Raw genomic sequence first — 22,176 nt, 5'->3', positions numbered from 1 at the left:
ATCATTTTGCTCTCCTCTGTGTGAGACCGCACTTTATCTGATGCACTTTACTTGACCACTATGTTCTTAACAGTGTTATCTTGGATCTTGTATTCTGTGTTTTAACTGTGTTTTAACATTTCCTATATTTTATCTCTTATATGATCACAATTAGTGCATATTTTATTTATATTGTTATTTATAATGATGCGTCTTTATGTTACTATATGTCTCTGTGATTCTATGAGCTGCAACCCAAATTGCCCTTTGGGGACATGAAATAAACTGAACTGAACTGAACTGAACTGATGTTTTTATACCGAAATGCCTACTTGCTGCACTAATGAAATTATTTTCTAACCTTGTTTATATTTTAAGTTTGTAATTTATATATTATTTACAATTTCTTTTAACATGTTTTTATTTGAGGGACAGCACAGTCTGCCTGGGTGTAGTCAGGATTTAATTTCACTGCTTGTTGTAAGTAAACACTTCAACTATGCATGTGACAAATAAAGAATCTTGGATCTTGGATCTTGGATCTATATACGATCTAGTTTCCTTTTGTTTATACTTTTTATTTTATTTAAGCAGACAACAAACTGAAGATAAAATAAACAAATAAACTCTAAATTCAACTGTGTGTTATACAGTAGTGTCTATATACTTCAATAAATCAGGAGTAAACAGCACTGGTTGAATGTTTTTTAGACACTTCAGATGTTCCACTTTTATTCTGCAGCAGGACAACGACCTGAAAGTTACAGCCAGGGTCAAAAATCTGTCACGTTCACAGACAAAATCCACTGAAAGACGCTGCATTCACTTTCCTCGTAGATAATATATAGCCTATACTTTCTATTTTCCTTTTGTTTATACTTTTTATTTTATTTTAGTATTTTCAGCTGAAGAGGAAACAAGCAGACCACAAACTGACCAGGGAGATAAAATAAACAAAGTCTAAATTCACCAGCACAATGTGTTGTAGTGTCTATACACTATAATAAGTATAGTATAGAGTAAAAGTTTTAGACCCTTCAGATGTTCAGATTCTTCTCCACCATCGGAGAGGCCTCTGTTCGGTCACACTTATATTCTGAAGCATGAAAACAGCTCAAAAGTTACAGCCAGGGTCAAAAATAAGTATTATAACTATTTAATTCACAAGAAGAAGAGTGAGTCCTGATCAACATGATGCAGTCAGTCTGGGGTTAACATGAAGAGACAGAAGAACTATAACAAGTTCTCCAAGATGCTTCAACAACCTGCCGGACAAGAACCTGGAAAACTGAAAAACAAACACTGTGTTTGAGTGTCTGCAGGAGGAACTGGAGCTGTTTAGGTGTTTTGATCTGACTCTTGATCTTGATCTGACTATTCATGGCAAAGCATCTTCTTCACTTTACTTATAGTGCCTTAAACTTTTGCACAGTTCTGTATACTTCCCCAAAAAGTTAGGTTTAAAAAAAAAAAAAGTGCATACATTATCATTTTTTTCCCAGCAGTTTTGCATGAATTTCCCTCTAAAACAACTCTGTCTGGTAACGTTCTGTTATTATCTCATAGCGTGGTGAATGTGCAGGTCACAACTTGTCCACCAGAGCGTTGTGGAGTTGTTGGATTGTGTATTTGATGAGTTTGATGAGGGAAACCAAGAAATCCCATGAGCCTCCGTAGCGTAGCTCTGAGCAGCTCACGGCTCTGCTCCGCCGTTCTAAAAATAGCTTGCACCGACAATTAAAGGTAACGAACCTACTGCTATCACTATAGGGATTATGGCAACGGGCCAATTTGTCAAAATGTTTAACTATCCCTTTAAAACAGAGGTAAGTCTTTCCATGCAATAGATTTCTTTCACAATCTCGCTCCACTGCTCCAATGTTAGAGGATCAACTTGCAAACATTTTTGTTTATAGCTTCCCTACAACTTGCCAAAAGTATCTTCAATAAGTATTTATCCTTGTGTAGGATTGTTTCAGCGTCCCTTCAGTGACTGCCTGTTTGCAGCGCTGTTACTTTAGGAGTGATAAAAAGAAAATCTCACTACATTCTTCCAGCTGAACTCTCTCAATGAAAAAGTTTGAATTTTTAAGCATCGACCCTCAGTGTGTAACGACTCCGGCTGGTTTCCTCTCTGACGTGTTGTCATGTGATCCTGTTCAGTCAACAGCAGCAGGAACAGGAACAGTAACTCTGACTCTTGTGCCGTTGTTTCATCTCTCTGAGCTCGGAGCTTTATTTAATCCCTGATTAAAATTAGGCTGCTGAGATGCACAGACGACGAGCGGCTGCAGCTCATATCGTCGTCTCTTCACTGTTACACACACACACACACACACACACACACACACACACACACACACACACACACACACGGGACAATAGAGATTAGAGCTGCAGGAGGATTTCCTGACACACTGACTCACACGGGGGTCAGAGGTCATGTGACACAGGTGAATCAGTCCCATGATGCAACACAGAAGGAAGATTCCACTTGTTTTCTGTTGTAAAGAGTGTGAATGAAGCTCAGCCAGGAAACAAACAGAGACTCTCAGCTGATGGTCGTTACCACACTGCAGCAAATCAATATCTATATCTATTGACCCACTATAGCTACTTTACTAAATGCTCCATGAACTTGTGTTGCAATCACACGTACACACAAACACACACACACGTAGAAACAGTCTCTGTTTACACAGGAAGTGTTCAAGTTGTCCAGTTGTACTTTTTTTTTAACGTTCAGACACAAACAGGTCGTTGACTCAGCTCTAGATCTCTGTGTTTGTTTTCTGACCTCATGTGACCAATACTCAGTCCTGCTGTGTTTCCACATCTCTATTTAACTATAACTATATAATAACTTATCAGTGTTTTATTGTTTTATTTATTGTTATTCTACATTTTTAGCAGTAATTGTTTAGAGCACAGAATATTTTAGCATCTTAAATTATTATTTATAAACTTGTAGATCGGATTTTCTACTTTTATTTTTTGCTGCTGCTGTAATGATGTCAGGACTATCTATCTATCTATCTATCTATCTATCTATCTATCTATCTATCTATCTATCTATCTATCTATCTATCTATCTATCTATCTATCTATCTATCTCTATATCTATCTATCTATCTATCTATCTATCTATCTATCTATCTATCTATCTATCTATCTATCTATCTATCTATCTATCTATCTATCCATCTATCTATCTATCTATCCATCTATCTATCTATCTATCTATCTATCTATCTATCTATCTATCTATCTATCTATCTATCTATCTATCTATCTATCTATCTATCCATCTATCCATCCAGATATACAGTATTACATCATAGGACAAATATTTGGTGTAACAATGATGAATGAAACTACAAGAAAAGTTGATTATTAGTTGATTATTGATAACTTCATCAGTTTGGAGTCGTCACAGTGACAAGTAACATTTTGACGCAGCACAGACAGAAAACCTATCGATCCAGACTGATTGACGATCTTCAGCTCGACAGAAAACAAAAGCAACGTTTCAGCAAATCCAACACCGAAGCTGCTGACACACACACACACACACACACACACACACACACACAGAGGAGCGCTGAGACAACACAAAATCTACAACAACAGGGACTGAGTCTCCTCCATCTTTTTTTTTTCTTCTTTTTTTTCTATCCCAAGGAGAAATGGAGGAAAAGCAAACACTTCCATAAGTAATGCATGAACGGTACAGTTGGCCTCGCTCAGTCACATGATTTATTTTTAGCTCATGTGAACAGGCAGTTTCTCTGCAGATAGACACACAGAGAGAGAGAGAGAGGGAGAGAGGGAGAGAGGGAGGGATGGAGGGAGATGAGAGTCGGGGTGGGGGAGGGGCTGGCGTAGCATTAAATGAATCTCAAAGTAATCACTCTTCCATCTGGATGATTTGAAATTCATCTGTTTCTATTTTGTGTCTGTTAGTTTCATCGGATCCAGCAGCTGAAGGGTTAAAACTGAAGGCAGGAGCCCAGAGAAGAAGAGGAAGAAGAGGGAGAAGAAGACGGCCTTTAGATCTGATATTTATTATTCATAATCATAATAATAACTTTATTTATTTATATATATCGCACGTGAGTTTACAAAGTGCTCGATAAAAACAGCACACAGTGAGGCCGCTCACAGTTACGACCTCATCGCCTGATTGTAATCACTTTTTCTCCTTTTGTTTCCATTCATCTGTATAAAAACATCTGGATGAAACCAACAGAAACGTCAGATTTCCACCGTTTGAGGTTTGACTGGTCTGTTCTTATGACATCATCACAATGCGCCCCCTTCTTCTTCTTCTTCTTCTTCTACTATGGTTTGATGACACATGAGTGGAGCCACAAACTGTTTCTCTCATCTACTGACATTAGCATCATGGATTTAGTGTCAAAGCCAATAAACGTCTCTTCATCATCAGGTGTTTGTGTATTATTAAACTTTGTTCAGGCTGATACTAAAATAGTGGCATAAAATGACCAGAAAAAGACAATTAGATCAATAATCACAACTAAAATGTCATGACTGTGACAGGCCAACAACAAACTGAGGCCAGGAGGAGCCAAATTAAGATTTAAAGGGATAGTTCAACATTTTTGGCAAACTGACCCATTGCCATAATCCCTATAGTCATAGCAGTAGGTTTGTTACCTTCATTTGTCGGTGCAAGCTATTTTTAGAACGGCGGAGCAGAGCCGCGAGCTGCTCAGAGCTACGCTACGGAGGCTCATGGGATTTCTTGGTTTCCCTCATCAAACTCATCAAATACACAATCCAACAACTCCAAAACGCTCTGGTGGACAAGTTGTGACCTGCACATTCACCACACTATGAGATAATAACAGAATGTTACCAGACAGAGTTGAGTTGAGTTATACATTTATCTTGTATTTGTTGATTCATTTCCTCCGTAGTAATTGGTTTGCATCAATGCACCATTTTGTTCCTGGGGTACGTTTGACCTTTGGTAAATTAAGGTTGGATAAAGTGTCTTCATCATTTAGACTGAAAACAGAGAGTGACTCAGTCAGACAGAGCTCTGTTTGTTGTTGTGAATCTGGCTTTTTCTTAATTATTTAGATGTTAGATAATAACAGAACGTTACCAGACAGAGTTGTTTTAGAGGTAAATGCAGAGACTGCTTGATGAAAAACTGCCCCCGACGGGAACACGCATCCGTGGTTTTGCATGAATTTCCCTCTAAAACAACTCTGTCTGGTAACGTTGTGTTATTATCTCATAGCGTGGTGAATGTGCAGGTCACAACTTGTCCACCAGAGCGTTGTGGAGTTGTTGGATTGTGTATTTGATGAGTTTGATGAGGGAAACCAAGAAATCCCATGAGCCTCCGTAGCGTAGCTCTGAGCAGCTCGCGGCTCTGCTCCGCCGTTCTAAAAGTAAAGGTAACGAACCTACTGCTATGACTATAGGGATTATGGCAATGGGCCAGTTTACCAAAATGTTGAACTTTCCCTTTAAGATTCAGTTAATGAGATAAAATAAATAAACACGAGTTAAAGTAAAGTAGAGCTATAAGAACATCTAATAAACTGTGAGATCAGAGTGAAGTCAGGTCACAGAGCCGGAGCTCCATCTTCTCTGTGAAGAGTTTGTTTATTTCCTCTGAATCACAGTTTACTCTCTGGTAAACGGCTCCAGGAGCTCGGCTCGGCCTCGGCCTCGGCTCGGCCTCGTCGCTCGTTAACCCACTTCCCCTCACGGTGACCCGGTCACGGCCGCGGCTCCTCGCTCTGACTGACGGCTGACGACGAGTTCACCTCCTCTAGAATGTACAAGGTTTCTTTTCTTTCTCTTCTCCACGGTGCAGACTGACGAAAACACAAAAACACACCAGAGTTGTGTTTCTACATTCACACACACACACACACACACACACTCTGTCTCTCTCCTTCCAGCCCACAGGCGACTCCGTCTGAATAGTAATTAACCACCGACCTCTATTCTCTCTCTCTCTCTCTCTCCCTCGGCCTCATCTCGTCTCTCAGTTGCTTTTCCTCTGAATTCAGCTCAGACACATGTCAACACCTGTTTTATTTACCTGTAATTATACCAACACATGTTAAAATATTACAGTGGTGGGTGGGGGGGGGGGGGCAGGAGCACGACTCACAGCTGTTATCTCAGAGAAAACAGACAGTTTCAACAGGGTCTGAAGATAAAAGAGAGGAATGCAGCAGCAGCAGCAGCAGCAACAAACAACGACATCCAGCTCCTAATTCATCACGTCGTCGGGTCAAATCCACATTAAGGGAAATGTTGTTGTTTTTTTTTCGCAACAGACTGAAGAAATGATGAAATAAAAACGGCTCTGTTCATTTGTTGATGTGAGCTGCAGTGTGTTATTGTCATGGAGCGGGGAGGAGGGGGATGAGAGGGGTTGGTTGGTTGTTTATCTGCAGAATAATCAACCTTCCTGAGGGGCGATAAAGAGCTGCAGAGCAAACATCCTCCAGAAAACCACCCAGAGATCACACACACACACACACACACACACACGCACACACACACGGACCAGCAGCAGCAGCAGCAGTTTGACTTGATTTGTGGTTTTAAATCTTCTTCAAAAGTTGTGATAAACTGCGAACTTGTGCGTGACTGACAGACATGGAGAAGAAAAGGAAGTGAGGTGCAGAAAGGAATGAAAAGACAAGAAAGCAGCTTGAATCTGTCAAAGTTCAGAAAAGTTCGACCCTGTCTCCTCTCAGGGCTCATTATTACAGCTTTTCTCCGTTGGTTCGGCTCATTTCTTGAAACAGAAATTACATTCTCAAAACAACATGGACAAACCTCCAAACCACTTGGCAATTTCTCATTCATTTTATCACATTGCAAATGTCTTCGTACACCTTTGCAAACGATGAAGTACAGACAGCCTGCAGTAGCACAGTGTCCAAGAGAATATTATTGATCTAAACTGATAGTTGATTCTCAGTCTAATGGTTGTTCTCTGCAAAACATGTCGGCCTCATTTCATTCTATAAGTCGTCACATGCGCAATAGTCTGTTCAATTGTCAAAATTAGTCAAGAACATAATACCATGAATACCATATGTATTCACAGCACTGTAGGCTACTTATCATTACAGTATATTATGCTGTAGACATTTTCTTTTTACTCTGATGAATGGAAGTTACTTTACCTGTGAATAAAAATGGCTACCTTTCCCTGGCAGTATGCGTGCAATGTGTGATGTCAAACCTTATAGGCTACTCTTACACATTTATTTATTTTTATTTTTATTTTTAAAGAAATTTCAGTTTTATACACAATTGTATTCTGTATACAAATACAACTAGTACAGTAACTATTGTCAGTGAAGGACTGGGCTCAGACTGAGTGACAAAACATCTAAACATTTTGACTTGCAGTGCTCACACGATGCCAAAGGGACGATGCTTTTTGGGGAAATGTTCTATTTATATGAGAAAAAATGTTAGTTTTGACACCTGAGTGAACTGTTTTGAGAGAGAGAGAGAGAGATGAGCTTTTGCAAGTGATCTATGGTGTTGTGCTGAACTGTATCACTGTTTTGCCAAATGATCTTATAGTTTTGAGAATGTCATTTCTGTTTAGAGAAATGAGCCAAACCAACTGAGAAAAACTGTAACATCAGCTGCTTTAGTTTAGACTGACGGCGTTACAGGTTACAGACATGTTTCTGTGTCCCTGAATGCACCGTGAAGTAAAAAGAGAAGAACGTCATTGGACCATAAAGCGTCCACGACCAGGTGCTGCTGCACAGAGTCCAAAGAAAACTCAGAGGAGTCGTCCTCACAGAGACTGACCTGGAATCAGCAGGTAAACAACGATGAATGACTCAACCACTGGCGCTGAAATACTTATTTTACTGCTGTAAATGTCTTTGTAAGAAAACGTCTTTCACCATAGAACAAACTTTCCATGCAGCACAGTTTGTTGTTTAACATATTTAACATCTAATCTAGGTGCAGAGTGGATTGACAGTTGAACTCAGCTCGCAGCTACATAAGAGGAATGGAAGGTGTGTGTGCATGTGTGTGTGTTTGAGTGTGCGTCTGTGCATGTGTGAACTTGTATGTAGTAAAAACCAGGGAGGGAAATCAATAAAAGACTCTGTCAACAACGCAGCCAGGCAGGTAAAAGCATGAATGACATTCACACTGAACTCCGACTGAAGCTCTTCAGAGTCTGAGTCTGAGTTTCTTTCCTCCTGTTAGTTTTGGAAAACTCAAGAGTTTATCGTTTTCTTTTTTTTTTCATTCAGGTCGTAATGTTTCACACTGAGAGGAGCGTTTACGGTGACATCATGACATCAGAGGGAAACATTCAAGAAGACGTAGAGTAAAACAAGATCATTCACAAAGAAAAACACACAGAGGAGGAGGAGGAGGAGGAGGAGGAGGAGTGTGTGTCGAAGTCAGGATAATAAAACTGGTCTTACAGGCAGCAGAGCCTCAGCCCTAATATATACACACACACGCACACACACACACACACACACACACACACACACAGAGAGAGACACACACACTTTACACTCTCTCCATTGATTTTCTCTCTGTAATACTAGGCAGGGTGTGTCCTGCTCAGGTAGTGAATCATGTTTCACTCCAGTGACCACATGCACACAAACCAAACAGAAGCTGTGACTCCTTCTCTTCTCTCTGGTAGCTACTGACTTTTCTTCTTCTCTCTGACTGAAAAGACAAAGGTGTGGCTCAAACACACACACACACACACACACACACACACACAGACACACACACCTGACACACTACACTTCACACACTCAACACCAACGCTACTTCAAGTGCTGTGTAACATCTAGACCTCAGCACATCCACCGCTGGGATTTACAACAGGGAAATAAACCAGTTTCTGTGTCACAGTCTGAACACAGTGAAACATTCACTGTTTGTTTTAACTATTAGGATCAATAAAAAAGTGCCAAATGTTGAGAAAAGATGCATAAAAACGAAGGTAAAGTTTAAACGGTGAATATAAAAAACCTGATTATAATCCAACAGTAAAACCAAACAGAGGAACCCACTTGCACTACAGAAAAAAATCCACAAAACCACTCGCGATTGGGACACATCGGTATTTACATCCTGCTGAGTGACCGAGCGACATACAAAAACAAGAGGAGCCTGCGATTTGATACTTTTAAATAAATAAGAAAAATTTAGTCTGCCGCGGCTTCCGTAGTGCAAGCGTGAACACGCCCGAGGCAAATTCAATCCAGGACTGTTTAGGCTGTAAAAATGTCCTAAATGACGTTGTTTCCAGTAAACTCTGGACTATCTCCCTTCAGGACACTTGGATTGCAGTGGACGAGCAGTGTGGAGGAATATTAAATGGTTTTTGTGTAGTTTTATGGACGTTTTTGTGTTGGGCCCTATTACTCTCATATAAAGATTTCGTTGGACTAGGAACCGGCCTCCTGGGTCTCCAGATGCACTTTGAGGAATAAAAAACTACTCCGGAGTATTCATCAGCATTTCATTTTTTGGGGAACTATTCCTTTAATCAAAAGTTACTGTTTCTATAAAAACGTGTGGCTGAATCACAGCTTGTGTCTATTCTGTCGTAGTAAATAACATTTAATCTGTTTATTTTTTTAAACTGAGAACATTTAACTGAACTAAACTCACCTGCTGCTGCTGCTTCCTGCCTGTTTTACCTCGGCACTAGAAACCTAATTATTCAGGTCCAGATAATTGGATTAAGCCGGTGGATTTGTTTCGTGTTCAACCTGTCTGATGTTGTGTTGTTTACCAGACTCCTACTCTGTGGTCTCTGTGGTCCCTGGAAATCAGCAGCCAGGGTGAAATAATATAGAACTGTTTAATAAGATAGCCTAACTTTACTTTCAAAATGGAAGGGAAAAAAAGCAGCAGATGAAGTTAAAAGCAGAAACATCCTGTCAGATCTCTGAGCGGAAACAGAACACGAGTCGTCCACTCGGAGTCAAACACACTCCCACTGTTTTAGTAACTTGTTTTAGTAACAGATTCAGGAACTGGATCCTTCAGGTCAACGTCCTCCAAATAAAACCTCACGACATCATGGGCGACTGCTAGAAAAAAAAAAAAAAAAACTCCCACCAGCTCATATAAATATACGACCGACCAGTTCAAACTGGGAGGCAGAAAAAAAACAAAAAAAACCCTCCAGTTTCCTCTGTGATGTTTTTGTTTCCAGCAGCTCAGCAGAACATTCGATTGTGTTTCTGTCACGCGTGGCTCCGACATATGGCCGCGGTAATCTGGAGGAGGGTTTATGGAAAATTCACAAAGTATAAAGTGTGTGTATGAGCAGGAGGAGGAGGAGGAGGAGGGGGGCAGGGGATGGGATGGGATGGGATGGGAGCACCACATGGGCCATGTCCATAGCAACCAAGCCCATGTGGTTCACTGCATGAAGGAACATGAGAAACAAAACCATGGTGATGACGATGGAGGCCAGGACCGATCAGTGAGACTGAATATTAGTATAAACTGTTCAATCAATCAATCGAAGCGAATCAAGCGAATGTGAGGATTTAGTTCTTTATTTTTATTTTTCCTTTTTTGTTTTGTTTTTAAGAATCACATCCATTTATTTAGTTTTAAAAAAAGTTTAAAAAAAATACACCTTAAAAGGGATAGTTCAACATTTTGGCAAATTGGCCCACTGCCATAATCCCTATAGTCATAGCAGTAGGTTCGTTACCTTTAATTGTCAGTGCAAGCTATTTTTAGAACGGCGGAGCAGAGCCGTGAGCTGCTCAGAGCTACGCTGCGGAGGCTCATGGGATTTCTTGGTTTCCCTCATCAAACTCATCAAATACACAATCCAACAACTCCAAAACGCTCTGGTGGACAAGTTGTGACCTGCACATTCACCACGCTATGAGATAATAACACAACGTTACCACACAGAGTTGTTTTAGAGGTAAAATTATGCAAAACCACTGATGCGTGTTCCTGTCGGGGCAGTTTTTCAGCAAGCAGTCTCTGAATTTACCTCTAAAACAACTCTGTATTTGATGAGTTTGATGAGGGAAACCAAGAAATCCCATGAGCCTCCGTAGCGTAGCTCTGAGCAGCTCGCGGCTCTGCTCCGCCGTTCTAAAAATAGCTTGCACCGACAATTAAAGGTAACGAACCTACTGCTATGACTATAGGGATTATGGCGATGGGCCAATTTGCCAAAATGTTGAACTATCCCTTTAACTTAATGAAACATCTTTGAACTTTTACATGTCGAGTAAAATGAGCAGTTTGGTGGAACTGATCTGTTTTTATTCATCATCAATTTATCTGCTGCTGATTTTTTAAAGCACATTATTTATCGTTTACTTTAGTTCTTAAAGTTCAATTGGGGAAAAAAGGAAAAGGTGACGCCGCCGTCTGTAAACCCCCAACATTTTTTATTCTCTTTATTGTAGTAATATAAAGTGAAGAGCTGTACTTCGAGAGCTTCACTTGTAAATCGACTTAATGAATAATTAATCAAAAGAAAATAACTGGTGAGGAATTTTCTGTCAACTGACTTTTTATTTACTTTATTCATTATTCAGTTTTTCTATTATTAGACCACTGAACTGAAAATGGATTTGTATTCACACTCGTCACTTGCATCTTCTATTTATTTGCAGAACGTTCAACTATAGTGAAACACAACGCAGCTTTATTTTGGAGAGCATTAAAGCTTCATTCAAGCTTCCTGTTGTTCATGTTGCACAGTGACTGATCATATTTCCACCATCTGCCACGCGACACGACTGAGCTGGAGTTTCACCGCCCTCCTCCTGGTTTTACAGTTTCTCAGGAGCAGCTCCTGAATGTCACCAACAAATAGTCTGCTGTCGTCATTAACGCATTACATCGTTATTATTATTATTAAATTAGATAAAAGAAGAACTTAAAGCAGATATCAGTGGCACGGCCGTTTCGGCTAATGCTGTGTTCAAGGCAGGCTTTTGAAACCGTAAGTTACAGCTTCAAGTCACAACTACGACTTGGTAGCGTTCCAGGTAACCCGTAGCTCGTGTTTTTACCGTCCTGTTGTCTGTGAAAGTTCCCTATAACGGCCACTCGTAACTTCCGACCCGTGAACTCGTACCAGATCGAACTGGTATGACTTCACAGGAAGGAAAAGCACAAAGTACGAGTTTCCTTGAACGCACCATGAGTTAGCAGCCCCCGCCCTTGTCAGGCATCAATTGGTCCTCGTGCTACGTCACCACATTCACGCGCATCCCTTGGCTGCACACACAGCCCTTCATGCCGTTCTCTCCCCTCATTGGATAACACTTGTATCCCACAAGGAAAATTTTCTCCTCGGGTTACAGCAGAGCAGAGTGACGGAGAGACTCGTGTTTAGGCTGAAATACTTCATGTAAGTGATTGCTGACGGAAAATAGGACTATTTAGGACTTATATTAACAAAAACATTCCACTGATATCTGCTTTAACTTAAACTGTGACTTCTACTAAAGAAACAGGAAGTGATGCACAACAATAAAAGTCCTGCCAATAACTAAAAAAAGGATTCCTGTCCACTGGGCTTTTAATAAAAAAAAAAGGAAGTGGTCACTTTCGCAACTGATAACAAAGGTCAGACTAATTATACTGTCAAACACAGAGATAATGAAATATGGTCATTTACATAAAGAGCAGTTATCGCTCAGTCAAATCACACAATCACTGAGGAAACTACGGTGGCTGAGAGGGACAAAATAACTTCTAACTTCTTTCTCTGACTGATTCACACAGACAAAAATCACAGCCCAGTCTGTGTCTTCGAGTTTTGGGTGTCATCGTGGTTATACAATCTGGATTTTATGGAAACGGTTCTGGAGTTAAAGTGATCGACTACGTAAACAGAAACAGAAATCTGGCTCTGTAAAAACAGTATATATGTATACTATATGTAAGTGAGTGTCTGATGCTGTTTTCATTGATAAAGCATCATTGTATTTATTTATCATCATCATATATATATAATATACATAATATCATTATTATTTATGAGTTATGAGCTGCAGAAATGAGAAAACAAGTAGATCAGAGAAGGTCAACTACTCTAATCATCAATGGAGTTTTGAAAAGCACAACGACAAAGCCACCTGCAGTGCGTGTGTGTGTGTGTGTGTAGGTGTGCGCTCGAGTCACATCTAAATTATTCAGTCTTTCTTGTGCACAAAGCTTCAATGCATCCTCAGTGTTTATGTGTGTGTGTGTGTGTGTGTGTGTGTGTGTGTGTGTGTGTGTGTGGGTGAGTGTGAACGGTGAAATTAGACACATAATGTGTTATATAATACTCGTGATTCATTTCCAAAAACCATGAATCCTGCTGCTCCTCCTGTGTTCCTGTGTGACACGGGTGGCAGCAGCAAGAAGAACCCTAACCCGAAGAGGAGGAAGAAGAAGAAGAGGAAGAGGAAACTCCGTCTGTTCGTGGTGTCAGACTGAGTGTGTGGCCTGCAGGCCGGTCGTCTCCTCTGCAGCAGTTAATGAGCTTTTAAAGAGATATAAAGCTAAATCAGCTTCCTCTGTGTCCCGCTGCTGCACGCTGACACACAGGCAGCGTTATTTAACCCCGCGGCTTCAAAGGATCAGGCTCAGGGTTTCCTGCAAAACCAAAACCAACGAGCACTTCAGTCTATTGAAGTGTCTCCTGCTGCGTCTATTATTATATAACAGGATATAGAATGTAACATTGTTCCTGTTCAAACGCCAGCACATACATGACCGACTTCTGTCTGAGCAACAGCTGATAAAAACTACAGAGCCACAGTTCAGTAGACTGGGTACACTGCAAAAACTCAAAATCTTACCAAGAATATTTGTCTTATTTCTAGTCAAAACAAATCTCATTATACCTAAAATAAGTATATTTATAGATATACATACATAGTTATACGTAAAAAAGTAGCTTGTTTTTAGACACTTTTTACTTGTTTCAAGCCTATTTTCACTTGAAATAAGTAGAAAAATCTGATAGTGGAGCAAGTTTTTCTTCCTTATTACAAGCACAAAAAACTTCCTTTCACTGGCAGATTTTTCTACTTATTTCATGTGAAAATTTGTTTGAAACAAGTGAAAATGATCTAAAAACAAGTTAATTTTTAGGTGATGAGTCTTATTTAAAGTGGAAAGAGTTTAGTTTTGACTAGAAATTAGACATTTTGACAAAAAATAAGACAAATATTCTTGGAAAGATTTTGAGTTTTTGCAGTGTATACCCATGCCGCCTTGCGCGCAATTTTATTCACTCTGCAAGTCAGCCTGGAAACCATGGACCCAATTTTCCCCTCTACTAGGGAGCCAATCACAGAACGGGGGAGGGGGCAGCAAGACGATGACGACACACCAAAGCGACTTTGTTGATAGCTTATCGATCCAACATGGCGGCAGACGCTTTACCTTTCGATGCAGCTTTAGAAAATGTTTTAAGTTGTTTAGACCGCAAGTTTATTTTGAACAAAGAGCAACGTTTAGCGTTTTTTCCTCATCGGATTTCTGTCGCTCTACATACGTCATCGGGTATGATTGATACAACTGGCTATAAGCTACGTACAGACGCATTTGATAGACATTGGTAGCGCCCAATAAACAGCTCTGGGCTAAACCACACCTCAAATACGAAAAAATGAACGGGTGGTTCCCAGACCGAATCTCAAGCTACATTGAGATGAGGTCTGGTGTTAGCCAGACTACCAGTTCAAAGGAAATCATTCAAACTTATCCAGGATGTGGAACCAAACAACAAAAATACTGTATATGTAAATATATATGCCAGATTACTGCAATTGAAAATTCTGCACAAATAAAAGAAATAAAATAAACTCTCAGCTTTCACCTGCATGTTTAAATACTCACTGTATCTGGTCTTGTGCTAAAATCCAAGCTTAATGCACAGACAGATATTTGGTGTTTCCCTGCACATGATGGACTCCCTCTCTCTATTTGATCCCAGTCTGGATGCAGATTCCTATGCACTCACTGTACTGATGAGGTTTAACCTACATTTACATCACACACAAAACATGTCACGGCCTGTCCAGACCACTGTTGTGTCACTTTGGAGCATGTATCTCATTTTTTTATTTATAGACTGACTTTTTATCTCAATGTTTTATTTATTTACTATATATTTATTTTTAACCTATATCTGTAGGAAATTTGCTCTTGGCGTTTTTAATTATTTGTTTTTATTGCATGCTTTTATATTTATTTCATGAATTGCAGCACTTTCTATCGAGTCTAATTAATTTGTTTCTTGTTTTATGTTTTTTATGTCCTCTTCCGATTTTGATTGTTCGATTTGTGTTGCTTGTTTCGACTCTCAACTGCAAAACGTGTTGATTGTGTCCTTACGAAGATGAGAACTCAATAAACATACGAGAGGAATTTTATATATTTGGAGATAATTTGTAAATATTGAAGTTGAAGCATAAGAGATAAAGAATATACCGCTGTTTTTTTGGTCTTTTCATTGGATTCATGGACGGTGAGAGAGACACTGGCATCGCACTTCAAAGAAAGCGTCCTAAAGAGGAGGAAAAGTCTGAAATAAGGCAGCGATGGGAGGAAACAGGAAGACTGACAGATAGAGAGAAGGTGGCGGTGGCGTCGGTGGTGTCATCAGAGTGGGTGGGTGGGTGAGTGGGTGGGGGAGAGGAAAAGATCCCCAGCAGCAGCAGCAGCAGCAGCAGCAGCAGTCCTGCCCCAGTGTGACTCTCAGGCTAAATGAGCCGGCGTGTTGTTGCCCCCTGATGCTCTGTGACCTAGATTGAGAGACGCAGGCAGGACTGTAATCTCTCTTCTCTCTTCTCTCTTCTCTCTCTCTCTGATGAAATCCTGCCTCTCTCTCTCTGCAGCAGCATCACCACCACAGACAGACTGACTGACCAGCAGGAAACATCCACACCACCACATCGTCCACCGCTCAGGTCGGACGGCGACGACAGACGCTGAGTCGCTGATCAAGTTACGGAAAAGCAGCAAACGGTGAGGAAGAGTGTGTGTGCATGTTTGTGTGTGTGTGACACAAACACACCCGACGGCACAGATGGCACGCATCATCACAGCCCGTGAGCAGGAGTGGGTCGTATCACTACGAACACCTAACAGATATCCGACACTACAACAGTTTCTTTTAATCACACTTAAAGGGATAGTTCAACATTTTTGGCAAATTGGCCTATTGCCATAATCCCTATAGTCATAGCAGTAGGTTCGTTACCTTTAATAGTCGGTGCAAGCTATTTTTAGAATGGCGGAGCAGAGCCGCGAGCTGCTCAGAGCTACGCTACGGAGGCTCATGGGATTTCTTGGTTTCCCTCATCAAACTCATCAAATACACAATCCAACAACTCCAAAACGCTCTGGTGGACAAGTTGTGACCTGTTAAAGGGATAGTTCAACATTTAGGTAAATGCAGAGACTGCTTGCTGAAAAACTGCCCCCGACGGGAACAGGTTTTGCATGAATTTACCTCTAAAACAACTCTGTCTGGTATCGTTCTGTTATTATCTCATAGCGTGGTGAATGTGCGGGTCACAACTTGTCCACCAGAGTGCTTTGGAGTTGTTGGATTGTGTATTTGATGAGTTTGATGAGGGAAACCAAGAAATCCCATGAGCCTCCGTAGCGTAGCTCTGAGCAGCTTGCTGCTCTGCTCCGCCGTTCTAAAAATAGCTTGCACCGACAATTAAAGGTAACGAACCTACTGCTATGACTATAGGGATTATGGCAATAGGCCAGTTTGCCAAAATGTTGAACTATCCCTTTAAGCTGCGTATACTGTCAAGAATCTGGAGATATGATACATATCATGAAGCTGTATTGCGAAATATTATGATATGATTTTTCTTTTATAAAGTCTATTTTAGTTTGCACAGATATACACACACTATTTTCATGCATTCCTGTACATTATGACTCAGAACACCTTGCACCTTTATTTCTCAGTTCCTATCACATCCTATATCAGAGTAAAAACTTCCAAGAAGCTCAAATACAACGTAAAACCGCTGTCACCATGAAAACTATTCATAAAATATCAGTATAGCCGATCACATTCAAATGAATGAAGAATAATTAACAAATTAACTAAAACGACCAGTTTTGATCTTGGTGTGACCGACACCGAGTCCTGTCAGTCGTCCTGCGTCTGTTCAGAGTTTCAGTTTGTTCGTGTCACTTTCTTTCACACACCAAAACAGGACACTGCCGACACTATGAAGACCACACGCACGCACGCACACACACACACACACACACACACACACACACACACACACACTGAGCAGCTTTAACAGTTGTGGTCCAGTTCACCAAATTCCAGTCCGGCTCAATCACCAAGTCCTTGATCTCCTCAATGGTTTTCTTTGTGCCCTTACAGTCAAGGAGGTTATAGTAGGTGGAGCTCTCTCTCTCTCTCTCTCTCTCTCTCTCCATCACACACTGTTATACACTATACACACTCTATCTCTCACACACACACACACACACACACTGCAGCCCACTACTATTGTAGAGGAAAAAGTGCTGATGCATATTTTCCTCTGTTTGTTGCTAGGGGAGTTTCATCTCTGGCGACAACAATAGGCTGATTGTTGCCATGTAACAGATATCCATGAGAAAGTTTGAGAGCAGCTGCTGCTGCTCGCCTGCTGCCGTCGGCCTGCGCTCGTCCAGGCCGCCGAGCAGACGGCGGCCGCCCTTCATCATCATCATCATCATCATCATCATCGCTCTGTGAGACGTGGACACGGAGCAGAGCATCTGGACAGTGACGAGCAGAGAGTCGTGTCTGGGTTCATGTTACAGACCACAACAGAGTTCTGGTGCTGAGAGGCTGCAGAGCTACAGCAGAGCTACAATAGAGTTATAATAGAGTTATAATAGAGTTATAATAGAGCTACAGCAGAGTTATAATAGAGCTACAATAGAGTTATAATAGAGTTATAATAGAGCTACAATAGAGTTATAATAGAGTTATAATAGAGCTACAATAGAGTTATAATAGAGTTATAATAGAGTTATAATAGAGCTACAATAGAGTTATAATAGAGTTATAATAGAGCTACAGCAGAGTTATAATAGAGCTACAATAGAGTTATAATAGAGCTACAATAGAGTTATAATAGAGTTATAATAGAGCTACAGCAGAGCTACAATAGAGCTACAATAGAGTTATAATAGAGTTATAATAGAGCTACAATAGAGTTATAATAGAGTTATAATAGAGTTACAATAGAGTTATAATAGAGCTACAGCAGAGCTACAATAGAGTTATAATGGAGTTATAATAGAGTTATAATAGAGCTACAATAGAGTTATAATAGAGTTATAATAGAGCTACAATAGAGTTATAATAGAGTTATAATAGAGCTACAATAGAGTTATAATAGAGTTATAATAGAGCTACAATAGAGTTATAATAGAGTTATAATAGAGTTACAATAGAGTTATAATAGAGTTATAATAGAGTTATAATAGAGCTACAATAGAGTTATAATAGAGTTATAATAGAGCTACAATAGAGTTATAATAGAGTTATAATAGAGCTACAATAGAGTTATAATAGAGTTACAATGGAGCTACAATAGAGTTATAATAGAGCTACAATAGAGTTATAATAGAGCTACAATAGAGTTATAATAGAGCTACAATGGAGTTATAATAGAGTTATAATAGAGCTACAGCAGAGCTACAATAGAGTTATAATAGAGCTACAGCAGAGCTACAATAGAGTTATAATAGAGTTATAATAGAGCTACAGCAGAGCTACAATAGAGTTATAATAGAGCTACAATGGAGTTATAATAGAGCTACAGCAGAGCTACAATGGAGTTATAATAGAGTTATAATAGAGTTTTAATAGAGTTATAATAAAGTTTTAATAGAGCTACAATGGAGTTATAATAGAGTTATAATAGAGCTACAGCAGAGCTACAATAGAGTTATAATAGAGCTACAATGGAGTTATAATAGAGCTACAGCAGAGCTACAATGGAGTTATAATAGAGTTTTAATAGAGCTACAATGGAGTTATAATAGAGCTACAGCAGAGCTACAATCGAGTTATAATAGAGTTATAATGGAGCTACAGCAGAGCTACAATAGAGTTATAACAGAGCTACAGCAGAGCTACAATCGAGTTATAATAGAGTTATAACAGAGCTACAGCAGAGCTACAATGGAGTTATAATAGAGCTACAATGGAGTTATAATAGAGCTACAGCAGAGCTACAATAGAGTTATAATAAAGCTACAGCAGAGCTACAATAGAGTTATAATAGAGTTATAATACAGCTACAGCAGAGCTACAATGGAGTTATAATAGAGTTATAATAGAGCTACAGCAGAGTTACTAGAGTTATAATAGAGTTATAATAGAGCTACAATAGAGTTATAATAGAGCTACAATGGCGTTATAATAGAGTTATAGTAGAGCTACAGCAGAGTTACAATAGAGCTACAATATAGTTATAATAGAGCTACAATGAAGTAATAATAGAGCTACAGCAGAGTTACAATAGAGTTTTAATAGAGCTATAATGGAGTTATAATAGAGCTACAGCAGAGCTACAATAGAGTTATAATAGAGTTATAATAGAGCTACAATAGAGTTATAATAGAGTTATAATAGAGCTACAATAGAGTTATAACAGAGCTACAACAGAGCAACATAAAAGCAGCAATAGAGCTACAACAGAGCAACAACAGAGCAGAGATGATTGACACACTTCGGCCTGAAACACTAAACCTGTTACAGGCGACTCTGACTGTTGAGTTCATACAACAGATCAGTTCTGCCAGAGCGTCTCACCAAACTGGAAAGTAGAAACTATTCCAATGCTTCACAACTTCACAACTCATCATCACATAATAATTCATAAACAATTTCCTCATTCAGCAGGAAAACTATGTTAAACATCAGGGCTGAGAAAGGAGGGTGATGATGATATGTTGTGATGTTGTGAGCTGGATGATATGTTGCACAAACACATGATGTTGTTGCACAAACAAAGTTCATTTGCACCTTCGTGCTCAGAACATTTGCACCTGTATTTATACTTCATAGCTCCTATAACATCCCCATCATATTAAAAATACTGTTTGTACACTCAGAAATATACACCTGCCTTAGAAAGTAAAAAGTTCTACAGGAAGGATCAGATTAACATTAAGAAATTAAATGTCATCAATAAATAGAGTCACTGCAAAATCCAACAACACTACACTTCCTGTTGTATCATATTGTAATAGATCACAATACTAAGTTTAATCTCACTGTCTGCCTCACACAGCTCAGATCTTTCTAAATGAATATGAACTAGGGGTGGGCGATATGGCAAAAATATCATATCACGGTTTTTGAAAAATAAAATAACGATCTCGATTTTATCACGATCTTAAATCTAAAATTGAAAAACAGACAATTTAGGTCAAAGAGCCTTTCTAAACAAATTTTAATGGGCTCTATGCACAGCTCCACTACTTCCTGAACTTAAGGTTGCTCCTTTATTTCCTGTCTTATATTATTAGACAAACTGATTAATCCAGGTGTGGTAGTAGTCACAATGATCAGACACACCTGGATTAATTAGTTTGGGAGCTGCCTTTCAGAAATTCAGGAAGTAGTGGAGCTGTGCATAGAGCCCATTTAAATAGCTGCAGTTTTGCCAACATGTGCAAGTAGCCTAAACATACTCTGATAAAATGCACTCTTGCAAAAGGTGCCCCAGACGATCCTACGATCTCTGCACTTTGGCAGATCGTCTACACGCTCTAATCCTTCACGATTTAATATCGTCATATCGCCCACCCCTAATATGAACTCAAATTCAAGTTCAGACTTGACAATGATATTTTATCCATCAATTCATTTTAAATTATGTCCAATTACTCAGAGACCAGAACAACAAAACGTCTTTCTAACGGTCTGGACTGTGTGGGAGGATTTTCGGACTCTAATAAGTTAAATGTTTTTGTACTTTGGATAAAATACAATCTGAAGATGTGTTGCCACTGGTTTTTAAACCATTTAAAGTTCAGATAATGGAAATAATCATTAACATGGGATCCTCTGGGCTCTTTTGCACACACGGTGACCTCCCATTATCATCTCACCAGTGTAAAGTGAGTTGAACATACAGTGAACACCCCACACACACTCCTCCTCCTCCTCCTCCTCCTCCATTATCCACCCTCATTATCACACTGTTAATTGCAGTCTATTAATAACTAGAGCACATTCTCAACTCTGCAGCAGCTCAGGTCAGAGCAGCTTGGCTCTGTGACACAGCGTGGTGGAGCAGGTGGTGTGAAGGGAAACCGATAGTGAAGAAGAAGAAGAAGAAGGTTTGAGAGGTTTTGCCATCTTTTGTTAAAATCCTCAGCTTGTTTTCATGAATGGAGGCCCTGAACATGTTTCTGCTGCACATGAGCACAGTTCAGCTGTTTGTGTGTTTGGTGCAAGAGGGACCAGGCCATCGCCATCATCATCATCATCATCATCGGTGGCCCATCCAACCCCCTGCTCGGCTCGGCGTCTCTCTCCACGTGAAGCATAACATTACTCATCCACCCCCGGGCACCTGAGAGCAGCACAGCACCAATCAAGCTGCTGCTCTGTGATTCACAGTGTGAGGAGGAGAGAGACTTGCATAACAACAGCAGCTCCATGTTCCTCTCTTCTTATAAAACCAATAACAGCCCAGCCAGTGTAGCTACGAGCTGCTGCTGCTGCTGCTGCACGGCTGCACAGTCCAGAGCTGGAGTCAGAGTCGGAGCATCACTCAGAGTCAGTCCACTGATGTCTGAGGAGGATGCACATGCACATGCACGAACACACACACACTCATGCACACACACACATAAGGCCTCGGGGATGACAACCGTGACCCATTTTCCCTCTTCAGGAGTGAATCTAGCAGCAGAGATGATCAGGACTGTAGCTATGACACATATGAGGAGAGGAAAGGAGAGGAGAGGAGAGGAGAGGGGGAGAGTGTGGATCAAAACAAGAACCAGAACATGGAGGAGGAGGAGGAGGAGGAGGAGGAGGAGGAAACACACTTTCAAACAAACAACACACATAACCTGACATGTAGGCTACTCATAGTAACATGGTTTTCTTTCCCTGTGTGGAATAACAACACTTAT

At 40.1% G+C, this 22,176-nt stretch overlaps 1 protein-coding gene across 2 annotated transcripts in view; it reads right to left on the bottom strand.

Moving 5' to 3' along the window:
• The window catches only part of dip2bb (DIP2 acetate--CoA ligase B (putative)b), a 63,586-nt gene that overhangs the window by 40,836 nt on the left and 574 nt on the right, over positions 1-22,176 (bottom strand). The window lies entirely within an intron of this gene.

Source organism: Trachurus japonicus, chromosome 5, assembly GCF_045865225.1.
Source record: "Trachurus japonicus isolate A0001 chromosome 5, Traja_1.0".
Taxonomy (NCBI): Eukaryota; Metazoa; Chordata; class Actinopteri; order Carangiformes; family Carangidae; genus Trachurus; species Trachurus japonicus.
Note: the sequence above shows the minus strand (reverse complement) of the source record. Positions and strands in the feature narration are given on the sequence as shown.